Here is a 22,413-nt window from a genome sequence, read left to right as displayed (position 1 = left end):
TAAAAAGGTCGAGGACCCGGTACCTGGAGAAAACACGGTACTTGTTCATTATTACGAAGATTCAAAACCCGACTTTATACAAGGAAATCGATATTCAAATTGGGAAGCCCTTCTTCACCACACTTGCATACTCAAAAAATTTGCGGATTGGACAAGAGACAGAAAGGGATTTGTGAGAATGTTTCCCTAAAAGATCGACAAGTGGCAGAAAGCGCCATCATACGAAAGGCGCAATGGGATGTATTTACCAGTGAAATGGAAGAACTCTCAAAATACGGAGTTCTAAATAAGCCCAGCAAATTGACAAGTCTAAATCCCTTTTTAGACGAGTATGGAGTAATGAGAGCAAACGGACGACTTGACAAGGCAAACTTTCTCCCAATATATACTAGACGCCCGATAGTACTACCACCAAAGCATCATGTGACCCGGTTAATTATAAAAATGTACCACGAAAAATATCTGCATCAATCAGATAGTACAGTAGTAGCAGCCATTCACCAAAAATATTTTATACAGTTTGGTAGAGCTATGCTAAAGAGAATTAAAATCAACTGTCAAAAATGTAAAAACATAAGGGCAAAACCGACACCACCTCAGATGGCCAACCTATCAAAGGGGCGGTTAGACATCTATGCACATCCTTTCACACACACTGGAGTAGACTACTTCGGACCATTTGAAGTAGCAGTAAAACGTTCAATCGGAAAAAGGTGGGGAGTAATTTTCACATGTTTATCAACTCGAGCCTCTCATATTGAGTTAGCAGAAAAACTAGATACGGATGCTTTCTTAGTATGTCTAAGAAACTTCCAACATAGACGCGGCAAAATTAAACACTTATACAGCGATAATGGAACAAATTTTGTCGGAGCAGAGAAGGAAATGCATTCTTTATTGAAGGAAATAAATATCACAATGGAAGCTGCAAAATTGGAAATTGGGTGGTCATTCAATCCACCTCCAGCGCCACACTTTGGAGGTGTTTGGGAAAGATTAATACGAATAATTAAAAATTGCATCTACGAAGTTTTAAATACATGTGGCGAACGACGACCTCAAGTGGAAACCTTACGCTCTGCCTTAATACAGGCTGAATTAATGCTTAATTCCAGACCTCTCACGGATATCGCCATCGACGGAATAGATGATGAAGTATTGACACCTTTCCACTTCCTAATCGGTCGTGCAGGCGAATACGTTCCACCATTTGACCCAGCTCAACAGGAGTTGACAACAAAGCAATGGAAAATGGTACAACACTACTCTCGACACTTTCGGAATAAGTGAAAAAAGGAGTACATCCCAACGCTGTTAAAAAGGAACAAATGGACAGCGAAAATAGTACCGATTAAGGTAAATGACATCGTAGTAATCGCCGATGATAACATTCCCCATGGGAAATGGCTGAAGGGCAGAGTGATTGAAACTCATGTAGCACCAGACGGTCAAGTACGTTCAGTTATGATACAAACCGTAAAGGGAATATATAAAAGACCAGCAGTAAATGTAGCTATTTTAGATGTACGTAGAGACGAAGAAGAACAGAATAATGAAACCAGCACAGTTATTATGAATTATCACCAAGAAATACTGCCTGAAACCAACAAAAGAAAATTTGAAAAGATACGACAATTTGATCCCCACGCCATCGAACCAATACAGGAGCCAGGAAAGATCTTGATAGATGAATCAGACCCGTTGATAATGGAAAAGGCTGCAATTAATTTCGCATCGTGGGGAAAACGCCAAAAAATTGATATAGATGCCGTCAAGGGTATGAGAGACAAAGCTATGAAACATAAAAACGGCCATCTTAAGAAAAAGAGCCTGGTTAGACCACCTTTCTGGTGCGCAACCGTGTTAATGTTTTTATATTTTCTGGCATCAGCTTTCGGGGAAACAATGCAAGGATTGATAGCTTACGACTGTGCAAACCCAGAAGTCAATATGACAAGCTACTCATTAATGGACGTTTCATCATGTCTTCCGCCAATCAAAAATTTAGCTATCACTGAAGTACCGATTCAAGTACTTCAACGCAGTACAAAAGGATTTGTTATGGTTTATCAATGCAAGGTGATCATAAAACGATCCATAAGACACTGTGGGATGCATTCTCACACATCAGATTACGAAAGAGGCTATTCATACATCGTGAAGGAATTTACAGCAGAAGAATGTAGGAACACTCACCTGATAAGGGGCGGTAACATTAACCCATAACAGTAGAATTCGAGAAATTAGGAGAAACAGCACAACCAGAGGGGAAACATTGATAGTGGGCCATGTTTCCGGAAGTAATTGCAATGGAGGCGTCTATAGAACTCCTGAGTATACATGGACCAGCGCATTAGTTTACTATAAATACGAGATTTCATTATACAACTATCTCGCTGCAGTTGACAATGAAAATGATCAAATCATAGTACGACATGGAGTAATCTGTCCGTATTCACACGGAAAATGTTTAGATTCAGAGGATGGTTACACAACTTGGGATATTAGCCTCAATCAACGATGTGAGGATTCAGAGTTCGAAGTATTATACGAAGGATTTGTAAACAAAACCATGAACTTGGATGGAAGCCAAACCCAACAAATTCAGCAAGCAGTATACACATCTATATCAGATGCACATCTATTTTCAATAAGAACCAAAGGCACATCGAAAATCTGCGGTTATAATGGATACAGAACCGACCATCCAAGAATATTTATTTTGGAAGCGGCAGAATTTAAATCACCATTTCATCGAAAGCCTGATAGTGCTAAGAACCACGACATATTCACTTATTTCAACTCAAAGATAACCATGGTTGAGAACTATATCGGCCAAAGACTGGACGAAGTTTATAATGCAGTAATGACAGAGATGTGTAAAACAGATAAAGCTCTACTTAAGACAAAGTCGACACTTGCACGTTTAAACCCAACGGAATTCGTTACAAGTATAATGAAGAGATCAGGATTTTCTGCTGTCGTAACTGGAGAAGTTCTACACGTTTTGGAATGTAAGGCTGTATACGTAAAGCCATTTGCAACAGAGCGGTGTTATCAAGAATTACCTGTAAAATATGGTAATGAAACAATGTTTTTAACTCTTGTAACAAGAACATTGCAGCTGAGAGGAACTGAAATCGAATGAACTCCGCTTATGCCGGCTAAATTCCAATTTGGAGGCCGGTAGTACACAATAGATGGAAAAATGAGGGAAACTATTGCACCTCAAACGTTAACGACGGATATAGTAACAAAATGGAAATACACACCCTTACCAAATTTGATGGAAAGCGAAGTCTATGATACCGACAGTCTTCAAAAAATGCGAAATTTAATATATAATCAAGGTGATCGCCGTATAGCATCAAACGTTCTTCACAAAATTCTGTCAGGGCAAATACCTAACAGACAAGGATTTCATTTCGACGCTTTGATATCAGAGAATATAATTGACAACGCGATTAATCGATACTGGAGCAAAATAAAATCATGGTCAAACTGGATAGGAAATTTTACGTCAACTATCATTGGATTGTATGCAATCGGACGAGCCATCAAATTTATCGTAGACACGGTAATGCATGGAAGAATTTTATATGACATTTATGGTCTTGGATGGCAATTACTAGCTGCCTTTTGGGACTCCCTGACATCATTCTTAACACATCGGAATACGATTACAAACCTACGAGCGGCCGAAACTACAGCTACAGCGTCAAACGACAGGGAATCATCAGATGATAGATCACCGTCACCAGCACTTTATAGAGGACAACTTTATCCTAATATTTCAACAGTGTAAACATAGCCAATAGATTTTATTGATTATTATAAGTGAAGTTATGAATTATGAATTGAAAATTATGTGTGAATTATCATTATAACTTTATAAGAAATAGGAAGATCGTTGCTTGTTTTCAATATTTTGTAAATTATATCAATTTACGGAGCCCGGGATGTTACGGCGCAACGATCCAACAGATTAATAGCTGCCGCGCTGCAAGTGAGTTAGACATTGCCAGCCATCAGCTGCGCATGTGCGAAGCGGCTCAGTGATCAGCTGGGCACGTGGAAGAAAAAGAGATAGTAGCGCAAGCACGTGCTGGTCGATAGCGACGCACGCGCAAGAATACTTGAAAAAACGCGCATGCGCGTGCAGCATTTTGTAGAAGGATCTCTGCGAGAGGTCCAGATTTTCTAGATTAGGAATTAGTATATAAGACCCAAAATTTGTAAATAAAATCAGAAGTTTTCGGAAAGTCAAATCGAATAGATGTTTGAGGCCGAAATTTCTCATCTCCTTGTCAAAAGTCTTTTCGCACAATCGATAATCCTCCGATTTAGAAGCATAGGTCTCCGCACAGAAGAGACAACTAGCCTTTTTCCGAGATTTAAGGTTGTGCTTAGTGCTAAAAAGACTGTCAGCTGGTCAAAAACTATTCCACCACAGAAGCATAGGCTCTCATTACGCAAGAGCAACTAGCCTGCGGTTTTGAAGACGTTATTTCCCAGCTGAGAGCTTGTACGCTCGAAAGAAATCAAGGTCCCTGAACACAAGTTCTGAATCTCGTTTTCGTTTTCCTTCGCACGAAAACAAATATCTTTAAAACCTGTTTTAATCCAGCTATTGGTGTAATGATGCCTTTCTTATGTATAATATTGTGGTATTCTATTAAAACATTTTTTGGAAAAAAACAAGGAATTGCTTATGCATTAACTAGTATAACATACAGAATGCTCGCGTAGGTCATCCTTAAGAAAACGAAGTGGGTTCACTACGATATGTGCTTCCGGCAACGGAACCCGAGAGCCGGTATAATTAAAATTGTTCGTACGGCCACCAACTAACATGACGTACAAACTTGTTTAGTTTTTATTTAAATTTTGAAGATTTTATACAATTTTGCATCGCACTCTAAACGCAAATATGCAGTAATTTTTGGTAGGACCTTAAGACCTTTCATTTGACCCTAAGATTGGGAATAACGGTTTTGAGTCCAGTTTTCAACTTTTTTTTACGGTTTTTGTGCCTCCAGCAAATATTCTACACACTTTACCATATAATTTCTAAACAGGAAGTCGGATCAGGATGAAATTCAGAAATTCCGTATGGGACCATGAAACCTTTCATTTAAATCTAAGTTTGTGGAAATCGGTCAAACCATTGCTGAGAAAAGTGATTGAGATTCATTTGGGAATATATGACCACAATTTCCGGTGCTTCCGGAACCGGATACCGGGAACCAGGATAGCCGGAAACGGTTTGTTTAGTTGCCTACTGATAGTGACTATCGATTTGTGTAGTTTTGAGACCAGTTTAGAATTTTTTTGCGTGTTTTGTTTCGCCGGTTTAAGTGACGGTGTACAATATTGAACACACCTTACCCTATAACTCCGGAACCGGAAGTCGGATCCGGATGAAATTTAAAAATTCCGTATGGGACCAGAGCACCTTTCATTTGATTCTAAGTTTGTCAAAATCGAGCCATCTCCGAGAACACCTAGTGGGATTATTTGACACATACATACACACACAGACATTCTTCAGCTCGATGAGCTGAGTCGAATGGTATATGACTATATGAGAGTGTGGGTTCGGGTGTAGTGTGATGGGTAAGTCGATGCCTTTCACGCAGCCCGCCTGGGTTCGATTCCCAACCCCGCACATAGGGTCAGAAAGTTTTTCTGGCCCGAAGAGGCGAATGACCTTAAGGTTAAAACCTCTTTAATCGAAACAAAAAAAAACTATATGAGAAAGGCAATAATAATAATTATTATTATTATACATAATATGATGTAAAATAATTTAATTCAATATATAATAAATAATGTAATAATCAACAGAACTATATGTTGTAATGTACTATGATAAATATTGCACTAGTATTTGAATAATAGTATGAAGATGTGTTCAACATCATAACTTTCGCTTTCGCATTGCCGTTCGTAATTGAATGTGTTAGTGACGGTGCAAATTATTTTAAGTTCCAACTTGATGAATCTTTTGGTAGGAAATATTGAGATCTGAGATGGTTTTCGTGTGTGTCTTGTTTCGGCAACAGTTGCTCAGAAAATGGTAGGGAAGCGACAAAATTCAACTAGGTCATTATAATGATCTTTAGCACTAAAAAGTGCTTTGAATTGTCTGAAAAGCACTGAAAAGTGCTTTGAATGGGCCTTGCTGGACTTTTTGGCAGTCTTTCTACCGGTTTTCGGTGTCATCGTGCTGACGGTGTCTCGTGCGTTCAGAGAAGCTGCTTTAACTTAAATGACGCTATTTCTCATTTTTTTTTTTTGCATAAATATCTGTTTATTAATCTTATTTTTGTGTATTACATCAACATTTTACAGTACAAGTGTTTTGACCCTTTGGCCTTTCATCTTTGTTGTTCATACGATTCGTTATTAATAATAGGTGTTTTAGTTACTCTTGTTTTACATACTAATGTTTAATCATAATATTTATTTTAATTATTAATAAAATATCTACCTACTTATAACTATCCCTAACCTAATACGTACAAATTTTGAATTATTTGTATTTCAGAGATTGAGCACCTCTCTTCAAATTTCGTGCAGTATTGTTCGAATTTTTGTTCTAGTATATCCAAGGAAGCCATCTCATGTACTTCACTAGTCCTTGTCCAAGGGGGTAGATTTAGAATCATCTTTAAGATCTTACTTTGAATGCGCTGAAGCCTAAGTTTGTGTGTTCGTGCACAGCCTCGCCAAACAGGGACTGCGTATTCAATTGCGGGGTAGATGATTTGTTTATAGACAGCCATCTGATTCTTCAGGCAAAGTTTAGATGTTCTACAAATCAGCGGATACAGAGACCTAATGAGTATGCTGCATTTTTGAACGATTTTGTCAATATGTGACTTGAATATCAGATGTCTGTCAAAGGTGAGTCCTAGATAGATAACTTCATCGGACCATTGAATGACCTCATCACCGAATCGTATTCTGCATTCGTCTGATGGAACAAGTTTTGGAGATCTTGAATGTGGAAACAAGATGACCTGAGTTTTTGCTGCATTGATCACAATTTTCCAGCTTGTAAAATATTCAGTTAGTGCGTCCAGACCTGTCTGTAGTTTATTCTTCAGAGCATTAATGACACGACCTTTGTAAAGAATGGCAGTATCATCAGCAAATTGTGACAGAACACCACCACCTGGAAGAGGTGGGATGTCTGATGTGAAAATGTTGTATAGAATGGGACCTAGGATACTTCCCTGGGGTACACCAGCAGGAATAGTAAATCTTTCTGAAAGTGCATTATTCAGAGAAACCTGGAATGCTCTATCTGCAAGATAATTTTTGATAATTTTAATAAGATACATGGGAAAATTATACCGATGCAGTTTGAACACCAGTCCATCGTGCCACACATTATCGAATGCCTTTTCAATATCCAATATTGCCATGGCAGTCGTTTTGGACACTGATTTGTTTTGCTGGATGACGTTGTTAACCCTTGTGAGTTGGTGGATGGTGGATCTTCCTTTCCGGAACCCAAACTGTTCTTCCAGAATTATATCCTGTTCATCTGCGAAAGCAAGAATTCGCCTCTGTATTGACTTTTCAAACAGCTTGGATAGGGCAGAGAGTAAGCTGATGGGCCGATAGCTCTTGGAAAGGGAAGGATCTTTCCCCGGTTTCAATACTGGGATAACTTTAGCTAACTTCCACTTTGAAGGGAAGTAACCAAGCTCCCAGCACCTGTTGAAAATTTTAGCTAAGAAGACAAATGAGCGAATACTCAAATGTTTCAGCTCAATGTTGAATGTGTTGTCGAAACCGGGGGCCTTCATATTTTTGGATTTTTTCACAATAGCCATCAGCTCATTCGCAGTGACTCTACTTTCCTCAGGAACTAAGCTGTCTGATTGGTCAACCTCAGCTACTCTATCTGCAACGGCTCTTTCATGTGGACTAACAATGTTGAGCCCTAAATTGTGAGAACACACAAACTGCTGGCCTAGCGCATTTGCCTTCTCTACTGGTGTGATTAAAGGTATTCCTTCAGCTGCGTCCTGGAGTGGCAGCAAAGGAGGAATAGGCTTCGGTTTTTTCTTAAGCACCTTCGTTAAGGACCAGAAGGGCTTTGAATGTGGGAGAATTTCTCGAAGCTTTTGCTGGAAGTTCCTGTTGCGAAGCTCAGATATCCTTTCCTGGATTATCCTAGTTAAGTTGTTATAAGAAGTCTTCTTATCTAGGATGCCAGTTCGTTGATACTGCCTCCGGTAGATATTTCGAAGTCGGATGAGTTTCTTGGTGACACTGTCGATTTGAAGAGAGGAACTCGGCATATGTTGTACTGGAACCGTCCTATCACGAGCGACTGTGATTGAATGCTGGAAGGAAGATAGGGCTGCATCGATTTCCATCGGGGAATCAAGTGGCAAATCGATATTAATAAGTTGGTCGGCGATATGTTGAAATTGGACCCAATCGGTGCGATAATAGTTCCTCCGAGGTTGAATAGGCACTGTTTCTGGTGAAGATCCCAACGTCAATATTACTGGAAAGTGGTCGGAAGAGAGCTCGTTGAAGACAACCGGAGAGCTGTCTACGGCGATATTGCTGATGAATATATCCAAAATGGAATGAACTCCCGATCTGGAAAGTCGCGTTGGTTGATCCGGAGCGAAGATGTTGTATTGTCCAGCTTCGTAATCTTCGGCAAGTACGAATCCGTTTCGATTCTGTCTTCTGTTTCCCCACAGCTCATGCCGTGCGTTCAGGTCCCCAGCAATGATGAATTTGTTCTGTCGTCGAGTGAGCATAGCCAGATCTCGCTTCAATGATGCACACGTACCATCTCGAAGATTGGTTTGTTTGGGGCAGTACGCTGCAATGATGATGATGGGTCCCATCGTCGTTGTAATCTCAATTCCGATGGCTTCTATTAGTTGCAATTTAAAGGATGACAGAAGCCTGTGCTGAATGGATCGTTTAACGGCAATGGCAACTCCCCCTCCTCTGGTAGTTGTCCTGTCGAGCCTGTGAATCCTGTAATTGGAAATAAAAATAGAAATTTCAGGTTTAAGATGAGTTTCAGTTAAAATAGCAATATCGGCATTCTTCTCTTGAAGAAAGTCGGACAATTCAGCAGTTTTGCTCCTGAGTGAGCAAGCATTCCAATTTACTATAACCAACTCATTATATTGCATATTCGATGATGAATTTGCCTAAGGCGTTGATTTGATCTAACCGCGTTCTGCAGTTTCGTAGTTTTGTTGTCATTGTTTCAAAAATGACGATCAGTTGTTCAGCAGAGAATAAATCACCAGAGTCATCCTTTGCTTGTGGTTGATTATTGCCCCATCCAGGAGGGATTTTTGAGGAAGATTCTTTTTGTGATCCAGCGGCTGAATCTTTTGGATTGCTGCGAGGAAGTGGCGGCAAATTCGGAATATCCCTCTTCGGTGGGAGCCGTGGGAAATTAACTTCATCCTTCTGTGGAGCATTCTTGCGCGTTGATTGTTTGCGGGACGCCTGTTGTCGAATTTTTGTGAACTCAGCACGTTTGGGACACGATTTGCTAGTAGATGGATGGTCGCCATCACAGTTCACACATTTTACAGCGATATCATCTAGTAGGCAATCGTTGGTATTGTGTGGTTCGGCGCATTTCCCGCAGCGACTTTTCATGTGGCAATTCCTCGCTCCATGGCCGTAGTTCAAACAGTTCGTGCACTGTGTGACATCCCGATGTACCGGTTTATACTTTTGCCATTCGATGATTATGTGAAATAACGATTTAATCGTTTTCAGTTGACTCATGGTGATGGAGCCCTTCTCCAGATGAATCAGGTACAGTTGATCTCTAAACTTTTTGTCCGTATTATGTCGCTTCATTTTAAATACCATCAAAGGCTTTAGTCCAGCCTCCGACAGTGCCTGCTTTAGTTCGGCTTCCATCATGTCGAGTAGTCCTCGAAATACAACCTTCATAGGTTTGTTGGCGGCAATATCGTGTGTGAAGTATTCCGCTTTTGTCTGCTTCAGATAGCATTCCACTCCTTTGTAGTGGTTCAAAGCCGGAACAGTTATTTTGTAGCCTTCAGTACATAAACGGATTGTTGCCTGTAGTCCTTTGCTGATCAGTGTGTTGAAATCCGAGCGTAGAGTTGGTGGGAAGCCCTTCAGGTAGAAAGGGGGCATTTTTTCCTTCTTCTGCAGTTCCTCTTCGACATCTACTGGTAGATCAGCATATTGGTTTTTACTCAGCAAACGGTCGTTTACCTGTACATCACTTGGCTTCAGACGCTTAGCATCCTTTGGATCCTTCTCGGATCTATGGCGGTTTTTACCCATAGCTTGGGTAGGTAGACAACTGCGAATAAAAAATAAAACAAAATCGAAATTAGTCGTAGTAGGTTATTCGTCTATCCACATCGAGTGTGAGATGACGAATGACGCTATTTCTCACATCACATTTCATTTTATACCTGCTACTGGCAGCGGTGTACGGGCCTTTTCCAAAATTCCTTTTTCTGTTCGCAGAATGGGAAACAGTGAGACAACATGTCCTCGATGTTGCTCTCGTGTGTCTTGTTTCGGGAACAGTTGCTCAGCAAATGGTAGGAAAAATGAACCACTCAACTTTTGTATGGATGCTCTTGTAAAGATGCAGACATCTCGCGTTCCGATTGGCTGGTGCTGTCATAGTTTAAATCAAACAGGTTTTTCAATAGTGTGCAATGTTGTTGCAATACACGTTCAAGTTGAAAATTTTCGATTCTATTGGTAGTTAGATTATATAAATCCTTCCACAGGTCACATAGCTAGGGGTGATTTGATAGCTACCAAAGAACGGTGTTGTACGACGGCGCCGCCATAGCCATACCTGATCGAACCAGATTAAATGGCTCATCACTGACTCGGACTAACTCGGACGAAATCTGGTTGATCCTACCAGCAATATACGCTTGTCTCAAATGTTAAGCCATGCATGTCTAAGTACAAACAGATTTAATGTGAAACCGCATAAGGCTCGGTATAACAGCTCTAATTTACATTTAACTAGTGACTTGGATAATTGTGGAAAATTTAGAGCTAATACAGGGTCCTTCATGTAACTTTTTTTAAACATGCAATTAAACACAAACGGTTCATCCGATTTCAAATTTTTTTTTTATGTGGAACACATTTTTATTTTCTATATAGAGGTGCAAATCAGAAGCTCAAGGAAAAATACACGTAGAAATGTGGTCAGGTTTTAAACACTTACAGCTTAGTATATTTTGCATCAATTATTAATATTATTTCATTATTTGATTGGAAATTTTCTAAGTTTCGATTTGAATGTATCAAGCCACGCATTTTCAATTACAAATGATTGAAATTTTGATGAGTAGAAATTGACAACTAACCCAGGGTAAAGTTTGAGTGCTTCAGATTAATTTCATATATATATATATATATATATATATATATATATATATATATATATATATATATATATATATATATATATATATATATATATATATATATATATATATATATATATATATATATATATATATATATATATATATATATATATATATATATATATAAGATGAACTCGATTGGTAATGAGAAAAAGTTTATCGGTGCAACCGAAATCGCAGAATGGTAGAGAAACTTAACGCTATAAAAACAACTGCTTGCATACAAAACTTGAACACAAGCTTGGCGATGAGAAGCATAAATATCAAAATATGTATCGCAAGTATGTACAAAGATATAATTGCATACATTTGGGAATCACGTCGGCTACAAAACAAATACAAATCAAGACAAATAGAGTATATATTTTGGGTTCGCCCCCATGGGGCTGATCCTCGTAGTTTTTCATATTCAAGTACAATCCTTCCGGTTAATTGTGGAATATAATTTCATTCACATGGCTGCCTGCGGCTTTATTTGACTCAACACTGGAAAACTTACCAGGTCCGAACTTATTGAGGTAAGACAGATTAATAGCTTTTTCTCAAAATTAAGGGTAGTGGTGCATGGCCGCTCTTAGTTCGTGGAATGATTTGTCTGGTTAATTCCGATAACGAGCGTGACTCAATCAAATTAAATAGAACGCAGTCAGACGATGATCCCGTCCGGTTGGTGGTCGGTGTGGCGGGGTGCTGTACGGTGGGTAACCATGCAGTGCACTTTCTTCGTTCGCGCCGATTACTCCCGGCCGGCGGAGTAGTGTGACCTGATAATACGACAACTCATCGAGGTTGACTTCTGCTTAATGGGACAATTTGTGTTCAGCAAAGTGAGATTGAACGATAACAGGTCCGTAATGCCCTTAGATGTTCTGGGCTGCACGCGCGCTACAATGTGAGCAGCAGCGTGTACCCTATTCTGAAAGGAACGGGAAATCACTGAGATGCTCATTTAGTCAGGATTATGGATTGAAATGGTCCACATGAACCTGGAATTCCTAGTAAGAGCTGGTCATTAACTAGCGTTGATTACGTCCCTGCCCTTTGTACACACCGCCCGTCGCTACTACCGATGGACTATTTAGTGAGGTCTTTGAAGGTGAACATTTGCTAGTCCCTCGGGATTACATTTGAATCGCTGAAGTTTACCGAACTTCATGATTTAGAGGAAGTAAAAGTCGTAACAAGGTTTCCGTAGGTGAATCTGCGGAAGGATCATTACTGTATTGATTTGTTGTGAACCAAAAACCACACACAAAACCATAATACACCCGACCCGACCACCCGGTCTGACGCGAACGTGCGCATAATTCTTTAACTAGAGAAACAGAGAACAAAAATCACGCTACACTCATGTGTGTTTTAGTTTTTCTACCTATGATTGGGTGCAAAATGCGTGCTTGCAAAACGGTGTATCTAGTGTGTTACAATTACTCACTCACTCGGACTGTGTGCCGTGCAGTGTGAAGGTAGGAATCACATCCAATTGTTGCAACCGTGAGCTCTTGCGCATGAGTGCACCCAACGCAAACCCCCCAACCAGTGTTTTGTGATATTGTTATGTTGCTTGTAAAACCCTAGGCAGGGGATCACTCGGCTCGTGGATCGATGAAGACCGCAGGTAAATGCGCGTCAGAATGTGAACTGCAGGACACATGAACACCGACAAGTTGAACGCATTGCACGTCGTATAACGTGACGATGTACACATTTTTGAGTGCCTATATTTCTCGATTCAACTATACGTTCCATGCATGCACGTATGCGTAGTGCCGTTTTCCTACCATGTTGGTAAAACGTTCAAGCTAGTCAAACATCGATTCTATAGCCATTGTGCGATACAGGCAATCGATGGTTGATGCACATATATCCCATATTCCAGCCCTGCTTGAATACTTTTGGTGTAGGCCATAGTGCATCGACATTCCGATCAAAATAAGTGAGCCTCAAATAATGTGTGACTGCCCCCTAAATTTAAGCATATAAATAAGGGGAGGAGTGTGTGCCAAACAATAGAATAACTATCAGCTTCAGTGTCAACTCTTTCGAATGGTTTTCGTGCTTCGCCAACGAACGGCTGGATCAAATACTGTAACTTGGCCACGAGGGAGATATCAGTGTCCAAGCTACAGTATTTGAGTGGAACATTGATCTAAATGTATCACGAAACAACAGCCATCTTGAAAAATCTCCATTAAATTTGGGAACATCAATCTTCGGTAACCTCAGATGAAAGTTGCTGGCTGGGGGTGGCTGAGGTGCGATCATCGACGCATTGAGAACTGTTTGATTGAGATCTGAATCTCGTATCGACATAAAAAATCTTTTGGCCTTACAGAATCGCATTTCAAGGTTAGCTCGTTCGTTAAGGTGATCGTCAAGCTTTTCTGGATCGTGTGCTCTTTCTATCTCATCTTGTACATCCAAAATGTCTCGGTACATTTTATCCAACGATTCTATGCGAACAGAAACTTAACATACATTTCGGTCATAATTGAATTCTGACACAAATGCTTCGACGAAGTCTCGAATCACATAAAATCCTCTTGTCGGTTACCAGCAAATCACTTAATCGTTTATCGATTTCGTTTTTCAACATTGTGCATCGAATTCAATTTGCACGATCGTGGAATACGGAGTCGAGTTCTCCTTCCCGTTGCGGACGTAATCGAGTAGTTCCTTCCCGACGCGGACGAAAATCCTTCCGGACGGAATCACGAGAAAAACGCACGTATCGCTTGCACACATTCTGTTTTACCTTTTTATATATACATAAAAAATAGGTATAGAATTCGCTCGAACTTTAGAAAATTTTTTCGAGGCCCGGAGGGCCGAATGTCATATACCAATCGATTCAGCTCGACGAACTGAGCAAATGTCCGTGTGTGTGTCATTATGTGTGTTGTCAACAAAGAGGTCGAGATCTCAGAGATGGCTGGACCAGTTTTGATCAAACAAATCAAATGCGTATGTGATAAGTTATTTCACTCAATTTTCTTGGAGATGACTCAACCGTTTTCTACAAACAGATTCCTATGAAAAGTAGTATACTCCCAAACAAGGATCCGACTCCCAAACAAGGATCCGACTTCTAATTGCGGAACCACAGGATGATATGTGAAACGAAATTAAAATAATGCAACTCATTTTTCTCGTAGATGGCTGACCCGACCGAAGATTCAAATGAAATCTAAGAACCACCTATGATTCAAATGAGAGGTCTTAAAATCCTAATTTCTTACTTTTTAGTCAGATCCGACTTTCGGTTTAGGAGATACAGGGTGATTAGTATCAAAATTTCCATTTCATGTAAATTAATCAGGTTTATCGGGTTTGCAGATTTGGATAGTCGAATACCAAATAAATTTATTTCAGTTTAAGCGGTATTCAGCTTTTGATTCGGAAGGTATCCAAAAATTTAATTCGCACTACAATTTCTCAAAGATGTCTACACACTCCTCAGGTAAATTTACACCGATTTTAGAATTTCGATTCCAGTATCGAATCGTTTTTCAAAGCTCAATCATTTTTTTCGAAAAGTCCAAATCGAACTTCAAAAACAAAAATTCAAATTTAAGGACTTATGGTCCCATACGAAGTCGGAAAATTTTATCCGATTCTGGAATTACAGGATGATGAGTTTTTAAAATTCATGTAAATTGTTTGGCGTATTAATTTATGGCCATACGACTCATTTTGGGTTATGCTAGTTCCTGAATTCCAACTCTGGAAGTACCATAAATAATGACGAAAAACTCTAAAGTGGAACTTACTTCGACATCTCATGGAGTGTTCTATCGATTGTCACACGTTGAAATTCGATACGATTTCTAGTTTCGACATTACAGGGTAATGAGTGATTAAAATCTCAATTTGCGTTTAAAACGACGATAATTGAAATAATGTCATGAGAACTAAAACACCGAAGAAGATCCATGTAAAATATACATGAGGATTGATAGAAAAGGTATCATCTCACTGCTAGGTGGATTAAACACGTTTTTGGGTTTATAGTCACTTGACACGGAATAAACTGTCAACTTGGTACGATGTCTTCGATATCTTGTAATTCTATCAATCTGCGATGGTGCTACCCAAGCCACGCTAAAAGATTGAAGTCAACGCCGAGTCGAAGGGTTTCTTAATTCGCGAAAGCGGCTAGCCAGAGGCTAGTGATGAACACAATCGAAAAGATTACTTATTCACGAGATGTGTAGATGTAAGCAATAGCTCATAGACAATCGTACATAAAATTATAGGTGAAGCTAATTTAGATTTTCAACTCTTAAGATTGAAAGATATTTAATATGCATATCAAATTTCACATCATCTTATTAAAATATTCTACAACAGTCTCAAACTGATCTTTTGTGGACTTTGCTCTCGTGGAACTCACAACTCCCATATAGACTGACTAATTAAAGTCAGAGATACAAAAGGAAGGATCTTTCTCGGTTTAAAAGCTGGGGTAACTTTAACTAACTGTCACATTGAAGGAAAGTATAGAAGCTCCCAGCATCTGTTAAAAATTTTAGCTAAGAAAACAAATGAGCGAATACTCAAATGTTTCAGCTCAATGTTGAATGTGTTGTCGAAACCGGGTGCCTTCATATTTTTGTATTTTATCACAATAGCCATCAGATTATTCGAAGTGACTCTACTTTCCTCATGAACCAAGCTGTCTGATTTGTCAACCTCAGCTACGTTACCAACAACGGCTTTTTCATGTGGACTACCAATGTTGAGCCCTAAATTGTGAGAACACACAAACTGCAGGCCTAGCGCATTTGTATTCTGTACTGGTGTGATAAAAGGTATTTCTTCAGCTGCGTCCTGGGGTAACATCAGAGGAGGAATAGGCTTCGTTTTTTTCTTAAGCATTTTCGTTAAGGATCAGAAGGGCTTTGAATGTGCGAGAATTTGTCGAAGTTTTTGCTGGAAGTTGCTGTTGCGAAGCTCAGCTATCCTTTCCTGGATTATCCTAGTTAAGTTGTTATAAGAAGTCTTCTTATCTAGGGTGCCAGTTCGTTTATACTGACTACGGTAGATGTTTCGAAGTCGGACAAGTTTCTTGGTGACACTGTCAATTTGAAGAGAGGAGCTCGAACCATCTTATCTCGAGCGACTGTGATTGAATGCTGGAAAGAAAGTGGGACCGCATCGATTTGAATCAGGGAATCTAGTGGCAAATCAATATTAATAAGTTGATCGGCGATTTGTTGAAATTGGACCCTGTCGGTGCGATAATAATTCCTCCGAGGTTGAATAGGAACTGTTTCTGGTGAAAATCCCAACGTCAATATTACTGGAAAGTGGTCGGAAGAGAGCTCGTTGAAGACAACCCTAGAGCTGTCTATGGCGATGTTGCTGATGAATATATTTAAAATGGAATGAACTCCCGATCTGGAAAACCGCGTTGGTTGATCCGGAGCGAGGATGTTGTACTGTCTAGCTTCGTAATCTTCGGCAAGTACGAATCCGTTTCGATTCTGTCTTTTGTTTCCCCACAGCTCATGCCGTACGTTCAGGTCTCAGCAATGATGAAATTGTTCTGTCGTTGATTGAGCATAGCCAGATCTTGCTTCAATGATGCACATGTACCATCTCGAAGATTTGTTTTTTGGGGCAGTATGCAGCAATGAAAATTATGGGTCCCATCGTCGTTGTAATCTCAATTTCGGTAACTTCAATAGGTTGCAATTTAAAGGCAAGCAGAAGCTTGTGCAGAGTGTATCGTTTAAAGGCAATGGCAACTCTCCCTCCTACGGTAGTTGTCCTGTGAAAGTCGGACAATTCAGCAGTTTTGTTCCTAAGTGAGCAAGCCTTCCAATTTACTACAACCAACTCATTATATTTCATATTCGATGATGAATTTGCCTAAGGCGTTGATTTGATCCAACCGTTCTGCAGTGTCGTAGTTTTGTTGTCAATTACGATCGGTTGTTCAGCAGAGAATAAGTCACCAGAGTCATCCTTTGTTTGTGGTTGATTATTGCCTCATCCAGGAGGGATTTTGGAGGAAGAATCTTTTTGTGAATCAGCGGCTGAATCTTTTGGATTGCTGTGAGGAAGTGGCGGCAAATTTGGAATATCCCTCTTCGGTGGGAGCCGTGGGAAATTAATTTCATCCTTCTATGGAACATTCTTGTGCGTTGATTGTTTAAGGGACGCCAGTTGTCGAATTTTTGTGAACTCAGCACGTTTGGGACACGATTTGCTAGTAGATGGATGGTCGCCATCACAGTTCACACATTTTACAGCGATGTCATCTAGTAGGCAATCGTTGGTATTGTGTGATTCGGCACATTTCCCGCACCGACTTTACAACCTTCATAGGTTTGTTGGCGGCAATATCGTGTGTGAAGTATTCCGCTTTTGTCTGCTTCAGGTGACATTCCACTGCTTTGTAGTGGTTCAAAGCCGGAACAGTTATTTTGTAGCCTTCAGTACATAAACGGATTGTTGCCTGTAGTCCTTTGCTGATCAGTGTGTTGAAATCCGAGCGTAGAGTCGGTGGGAAACCATTCAGGAAGAAATTTGCAGTTTTTTCCTTCTTCTGGAGTTTCTCTTCGACATCAACTGGCAGATCAGCGTATTGGTTGTTTTTCAGCAAACGGTCGTTTAGTTCGTCGAGATCACAAATTGTCTATGTGTATGTATGTGTGTATGTCTGTGTATGTGTGTGTATGTATGTATGTATGTATGTGACAAATAATTTTACTATGTTTTCTCAGAGATGACGTCACGATACTCTACGCACGACCACACGACATGCTCGATGTCCCGATAACCGTCGCCACAGGTGCAGAGACCGCTCTCCACGAGCCCAACACGCCGGAGATGTGAGTTGAGAGTGTAGTGATTTGACATGAGCCGCAACATAACACGAATGAAATCGCGACTCACGTTCATCCCTCTGTACCAAGGTTTCGTCGATACCCTAGGGATAATGGAATGTAGCCATCGTTCCAGTTCGCCGGCGTACGTGATCCGGATTTCCATGAATCTCTTCTCTCAATTGAGCTCGACAAGCCTTTCGAAGTTTTCAATCACCATCGGATTCAAGATATTGCATCGGATTAGCAATCGATATGAGAGGTCCCAGAATCGGGTTTTCAACGGTAAGACGCCCGCGAGCACTTCGAGACTCATCGTATGAGTCGATTGAATGCAACCTAGGGCAATACGCAAACAACAATACTGAATTCTTTCCAGTTTAATGAAATGGGTGTTCGCGGCGGATCGGAAGCAGAAACATTCATATTTCATTACAGACAATATCGTTGTTTGGCACAGTCTGATCAGGTCTCCTGGGTGGGCACCCCACCAAGTTCCGGTTATTGTGCGAAGAAAATTGATTCTCTGCTAGCATTTTTGTTTCAGATACCTAATGTGACATCCCCGGGTGCCTTTGGAGTCGAACCAGACCCTGAGATATTTAAATGAGAAGACCTGAGCTATGGTTTCTCCCCTTAGATGAAGCTGTAACTGTGCTCTGCGCGAAATACATGTATTTCTCGGACAATAGATTATACAAAAATTTATTCATAATTGGTGAAAGACCATGCTGATGCAACTTCTCAGATAGGATGTTTATGGAAACTGAGTCAAAATCCCCCTTGATGTCTAAGAAAACTGATGCCATTTGTTCTTTCCGAGCAAATGCCATTTGAATTTCTATTGAGAGCAACGCAAGACAATCGTTCGTTCCTCTGCCTCTGGGGAAACCAAATTGTGTATCTGAAAGTAAGCCATTAGTCTCGACCCAATTGTCTAGACGAAACAGAATCATTTTTTCGAACAATTTCCGGATACAGGAAAGCATAGCAATCGGCCGATACGAATTGTGATCGGAGGCTGGTTTCCCTGGTTTTTGAATGGCGATAACTCGTACTTGTCTCCAGTCATGTGGGACAATATTATCATCAATAAGCCTATTGAATAAATTCAATAAGCGCCATTTGCAGAGTTAGGCAAATTTTTCAACGAGTTGAATTTGATTTTATCTCATCCCGGAGCTTTATTGTTACACGACAAAAGCGCAAGTGAGAATTCTACCATAAAAAAGGTGTTTCGTTTTTGTTTGATGGGGCGACGCGCATGATCGTCTGTTCCGAAACAGAGTCAGGACATACATTTTAGCGAAATCGAATATCCAGCGGTTAGAATATTCCTCGCTTTCGTTCGTTGTGTTTTTGTTGCGCATTCGTCGGGCTGTGTTCCAAAGAGTGTTCATTGATGTTTCTCTCGATAACCCGTCGACGAATCGACAAAAAATAACCGCTTTTCTTCGCTTTAATAAAGCTTTTCATTTTAGCGTCTAGTGCCGCATAGTTTCTATAATTATCTGGTGTTTCGATTTTCCTAAACTCGATAAATGATGAAGTTCTCTTCGCGTTTAATTCTGAGAACTCTTTGTCCCAGCACGGGTTAGGGGACGGATGTTAGTTTTCGCGCCGGGTACACGTTTCTTCTTAGTTTGAATCGCGGTGTCGCGAATCAAGCCAGCCAAATACGTGTACTCTTCTTCTGGAGGAAGTTCTTGTGTTGTTTCTAGTTTCTCAGATATCGAATTTGCGTAGCATTTGAAATCAATATTTCGTGTGAGGTCATACGAAACATTGATTGTCTCCGATGGTCTGAATCCGTAGGCGATTGAAATGATGTAGATGATCGCTACCGTGGGGATCAGGGATCACCTTCCACGTGCAGTCCAACCGTAGCGATGTCGAGCAAAGGGATAAATCCAGCGCACTTGGTCTTGCTGGTGGTGCAGGGATCCGTGTTATTCCTCCGTATTCAAGATTATTATATTGAAGTTATCGCAAATATCATGGATCATAGCGGATCTGTTATCGACGTGAAGACAACCTCATCCCGTACCGTATATATATATATATATATATATATATATATATATATATATATATATATATATATATATATATATATATATATATATATATATATATATATATATATATATATATATATATATATATATATATATATATATATATATATATATATATATATATATATATATATATATATATATATATATATATATATATATATATATATATATATATATATATATATATATATATATATATATATATATATATATATATATATATATATATACATATATATACATATGGAAGCAATGCAAAGGTCCTTGCCTTTGATTGTAACATGACATGCAACAACTTCAATACCTGGTATCGATGGGAGGTTAATGCGATAGAAAGAATAGCACTTTTGGATCCCCAAAAGTACTACTCCATAGGGATCATCTCGATCCAGACGAATAATGTTAAAATCGTGGAAGTTTAAGGGTATTTCAGAAGTTAGCCAAGTTTCGCACAATACAGATACGTCACATTTCTGATTGTTTACTAGAAATTTGGAAGGATCTATTTTTGGGATGATACTTCTACAATTCCACTGTATAACAGTGATTGTATCCGTGACCTCGGTGGGTGACTTTGCCATCGAAGGATACGATCGCTGAAAGAAGGGGCCATTTTGCAGTCAACTGCTTCAAGAATGTTTTAACTGTAGGAATAAAAACCATTATCAGGCTTTTAAGAGGTTCAAAAATATTGAGAGTAGACATGATCCAGTCCACGATATCAGAGAATTTAACAAACCCAGTATCTGGTAAATTTTCTTACTGATCTTTAGGGACTTGCGGGAGTTTTGAAGTCCCAGGAAGTGATGGAAATTCTTGCTCGGAATTTAATCTTCCAAAGCCTGGAGCTTTTTTCTTCGGTTTTTTTGTCATCACTTCCAGTTGTTTTAATTTTTTGAGACCCACCAGAAGATACCTTCCGCCGCAGGAGTTATCCGCATGACTTCCTCAACATTTGATACACCGGGATTTATCTCAACAATGGGATGTTGTATGCCCCAATTGTTGTTTGCAATTAGTGCAGTTCATGATCTGCGGCACAAAAAGGACAGACATAATTAGGCAAAGCAGAGCCAGTGAAAATCACTCGATACGAGTCTGATGGGATATAGGACTTAGTCCCATCCTCAGCGGTCGATACTGAACGCAATTGCTTGCAGTCCAGTATTTTAACATTCTAGAGTAGAGGGTTTTTAAAACTGCCTGCCCCATGCTTAAGAATGTCCTTGCAAGTCAGACCCGGATCGGTGATCACGCCGTCTATCTCGACTTCGCGAGATGGAATGTAAACGCGATATTCCCGCATGAAGAGCTCACATTGAACGATCTCATTAGACACTGCTTTGCACTGGTTAACAAGACCCTAAGCTTGTCTGGGCGTACTTTTCCAATCTTTTGTATTGTAGAATATCGCGAGATGAGGTCTTTAGATGTTCTAAGGATGTTCATTTTTTTCCGTTTGTTTTTATCCGGATGTAAACCGCATACGGACCGGCCGGAAGTACAACCCATCGGGATTTTTTTCTCTATACATTGGCTAATGTATTTGTAAACAATATAGCAGCAGCACCCAGCGAGCGCTGGCTAACGGTACCACACACAGTGCTTCTTTACACAGCTTACAATTGACCTTGAGGACGGATTAATTCGAATTATCTCTCGACCGCACTGATGCAGACAATAGAATACGGAATGACCTTGAAAACGGAATAAAATAATTCACCGCACTATTGGAGAAACATTTGTTATATAAGAACACTTATTGCTTCTCTCATGTAGAAAGTTTATGCAATCACTTGAGAAATTGACTAGTGAAAATTGGTCTGGAGGGCTAAGTGTTCTGTACCATTCGACACAGTTTATCGAGCTGAGAAATGTCTGCGTGTGAGTATGTGTCAAATAATGTCACTCATAGACTGAAAAATCAATAATAATCAAAAACTCTAGAACGGGACTCACTCAATTTTCTCAGAGATGATTTGATCGATGTCCACAAACTTAGCCTCAAATAAAAATTCATTTAGTGCGACGATGCTAAAAATGTATAAT

General features: G+C 39.8%; 1 protein-coding gene and 1 pseudogene across 1 annotated transcript in view; one reads left to right on the top strand and one right to left on the bottom strand.

Annotated features, from left to right (window-relative positions):
• LOC131433986 (sodium channel protein Nach-like) overlaps positions 1–22,413 on the bottom strand; it is a 342,869-nt gene that overhangs the window by 248,626 nt on the left and 71,830 nt on the right. The gene's annotated exons all lie outside the window — the stretch shown is intronic.
• On the top strand, positions 13,021–13,170 carry LOC131439830 (5.8S ribosomal RNA; annotated as a pseudogene).

The sequence above is a fragment of the Malaya genurostris genome, chromosome 3, assembly GCF_030247185.1.
Source record: "Malaya genurostris strain Urasoe2022 chromosome 3, Malgen_1.1, whole genome shotgun sequence".
Classification (NCBI taxonomy): Eukaryota; Metazoa; Arthropoda; class Insecta; order Diptera; family Culicidae; genus Malaya; species Malaya genurostris.
Note: the sequence above shows the minus strand (reverse complement) of the source record. Positions and strands in the feature narration are given on the sequence as shown.